General features: G+C 32.7%; 1 pseudogene; it reads right to left on the minus strand.

Annotated features, from left to right (window-relative positions):
• Positions 1 to 251: 251 nt before the first annotated feature.
• Positions 252 to 3,029, minus strand: LOC139901142 (aspartate aminotransferase, cytoplasmic-like; annotated as a pseudogene).
• Between the last annotated feature and the right edge of the window lie 605 nt (positions 3,030 to 3,634).

A 3,634-nucleotide genomic window follows, 5' to 3' on the forward strand; every position in this document is an offset into this window, starting at 1 on the left:
CTAAACCCGAACCCTTAAACACTATACCCTAAACCATAAATTCCTCATGTAGGTGAGAATACAAATTGTTTTGTAAGACTTATGGAAGCCGTTTTGGCGTCCATCAAAACTTAAAAAAACAAGTAATAGCGTTATCAAACAATAGTTTGAACACGTATATTACCGATTAAAGAGACATGTTTCAACTTTCAATAACCTTTACTTGTAAACATTGAGATAATCAATACCTCTAGTACGCAAAGCATAAAAAGCTACTTGCGCATGGTAATAATATGGTCAACCATTGCTTTCAATTTAAGTGTTCATTCATGGTACATGTTTCTGCAGGTAGAGCCATCAAAAATAATTGAGTAACATTTTGCCCCATAAACGTCAATGGAAGTGGAAACCCATCAACATAACTCATGACCTGTCCTTAAGGATAGTAGCAACAATTGAAGGACCGTGAATTGGTGGATTTAAGTACGTAGGCCTTATCACAAGATTCAGTTGGCTTTCAACCCTACTTGCCACATCAACACTACCACAAACCTGAAAAATATGACATGGGTCAACATATTGGTCAAACAGAAAACAAATGGTGTATCTAATGATACAATAAAAGCTTCACTTACAATGCTCAATGCACCCAACCCTCTCACCATGGAGTCCTATGTTTTTAGCATAACTTTGAGCTATAAAACATTCACCACCATCACCAACAAACATACGAACTGATTGAGCATCTCCATCTAGAGTTCCACTCGCGAAACCCTAAATATGTCCAAGTATTAACTAAAATAGATGGTCATTATTAGAAAGCTACAAAAGGCTGATAACAAACTACCTCCATTTTATTTAAAACTCACCTGATATGCACTATCAAAAAATGGTAAGTGTCTTTTAGATCTAATCAATCTCCTTATCTGCTCACATTGGTCAAGTGTCGATCAACGCCATTGAGAATAGGAGCACACGCATGTAGAAGCATAATTGCTCCAGATGGAGCAGATTCAATGTCTTCTAGTAAGCCTGTTACATACAGCAGGTGTGTATCATGACAAAACTATTTCAAATAAGAATGGTGAAAAAGGGCATGAAATACCCTGCATCAGAATTTAAAGAGCAAAAAGATTGAATAATCAAATTTAAACATACCTCATAAAGCTCAAACAAAGCTTAATTTCCAAATTCGAATGAACTCATTTGATCTTGTTATGTCATCTGATATACATTTAGAATTTAGAATAAAACACAAAACATTTAGACTTATATTAAAACATACATTTTGCAGGTAGAAAATTTTAAACTAAAAGATACTCACAGATCATGTAATCGTTTCATTTAAATTTTTCCTTCGTGTATTTTGACCACTTGCATGTCTCGGTTAGTGTTGTTGCGATCTCTGATGTGCAAAATTTATTATCAGCATTCAGACCTTTGGTTCTTCCTTAAAAAAAACAAATATCAAATCGAATAACAAATTTAACAAAAAAAATCATACAAACATCTATACACATGGTCATTTCAGTCTCTTTACTTCAAAATATTACATTATGATGTCATAAAGATGAGGTGTCTCTTTTAATGGTTAAGATGTAGTGAATCCTAATGAATGGATAGCTAAGATTAGATTTCAAGTTCAAGGTTGACTCTTTTTTTGATTTTCTTATCATGTATAGTAAAGATAGAGATAGAGATACTACTAGTATTTCACAACTATGTAGTAAATAATATAGTGATCTTATAGAGTGTGTAATCGAATTATCATAATAGCTATTTATAAAAGAACTACTAAAGGTGTGTTGGATTGATCCAGCCTGAACCGACCTCAACTTGTTTCAACATGTACCAAAAAGACACATTTTGACCCTTGAACCGCCCATTTTGTCACTTATATACTTCATAAATAATATATCTTCATGGTAAGTATTTCCGTATTCCACAAACATGTTTCCATCTCAAGTTCTCAAGAATTCCTTTATATGAAACCAAATGCTCCAATAAAGCCTTGACCGCTTCCCGAGCTGAAGCTGTCAAGAAAGAAGTCTTATCATTTTAAATAATCTACCTTATTATCTAAAGATGAAAAGAACATATAAACTCCAAGAAACATAATTAATTAAATGTATTAGTACACCTGCACGTAAATAAACAAACTTTGTATTATAATTCATCAAAATAATCAAGAAATTGTAATAAGCACACAATTTACTCATGCAACTTTCTCATACCCATACCATACATCATCATTATATTGACTTTGATCAACCTGAGGCTAAACAAAACTAATACATCAGCCTGCTTATGCTGCTTGTTAGTTCAGAGGTAGTTAAATAAAAGACAGATGCAGCTACTACGCCAAAATTGGTTGGATCAAAGACCTTTCCATCTAGAAAGGTGTCTTGAAAAAATGGGATCCACCTTTATTAACTATCAAAACACGATGAGTTCAACCATGTAAAAATCATATAAATTCAAAGACAATACTAATTAAAAGTATATTGAGTACCGACCATAAAATTATACTTTTGTAAATGATCAACTACAAAACATAATCATATTCATTATTATAGTAACGAAAAAATTAAAATAACACATATATGAAAAGCATAATTCTTATTGATCGATTTGTAATGGATCGTAACGAAACGATATAGGGTTTGATAATGTCAAATTTACGATAAAAACGTTAAACCCTAAAAACTTTAAACCCTAACCCTAAACCCTAAAATATAAACCCTAGAATCTAAACCCTAAACCTAAACCCTAAACCCTATACTTAAACCTAAAACCATGCACCCTAAATACTGACTTTCCAGTCGTTTTGTTCCTTGGTAATCATGTTAAGTGGGTTGAATTCCATAGATTCATCAATTTATTCGTATGTATTGTTTTGTAATTTTTCTTATGTGTTGGTGTGAATAAATCTTAAGAATATTGAGGTATTTATAGTAACAAAAGGATACGTGGTACGTAAAATACGGAAAAGATATGTGAAATATATGATAACCATTATGTGCAGAAGCTACATCCATCTGACGACCCATTTTGACACCTATAGAGACTACAACAAAAAGGTAAATCAAAGTATATATTTCTATTTAAGGTGCGACTTGAGGAACAGTAAGAATAAACACTCACCTGATTGCATCTAACACACATCACTGTCTTCTGTACAATTTATTTATCAAAATTTAGCGAGTCAAATAATCATATTTAGAAATTAGGAGCGTTAAATTCAACGTTTAGAGACTCTCAACACATTTGACTTGTTTCAGTTTCATCTACTCAACATTACCCATTTGACCTGATTAAGCATAACCCAAATCGGCACCTTTACAAGTAAATGGGTCAAAACCTGACTTCCATATGAACAGGTGAAATTGCACCCCATCACTGTCTTCTGTACAATTTATTTATCAAAATTTAGCGAGTCAAATAATCATATTTAGAAATTAGGAGCGTTAAATTCAACATTTAGAGACTCTCAACACATTTGACTTGTTTCAGTTTCATCTACTCAACATTACCCATTTGACCTGATTAAGCATAACCCAAATCGGCACCTTTACAAGTAAATGGGTCAAAACCTGACTTCCATATGAACAGGGGAAATTGCACCCAGTGCATTTCCACTTTTCAGTTATTCTAA

This window comes from Rutidosis leptorrhynchoides, chromosome 3 (assembly GCF_046630445.1).
Source record: "Rutidosis leptorrhynchoides isolate AG116_Rl617_1_P2 chromosome 3, CSIRO_AGI_Rlap_v1, whole genome shotgun sequence".
Classification (NCBI taxonomy): Eukaryota; Viridiplantae; Streptophyta; class Magnoliopsida; order Asterales; family Asteraceae; genus Rutidosis; species Rutidosis leptorrhynchoides.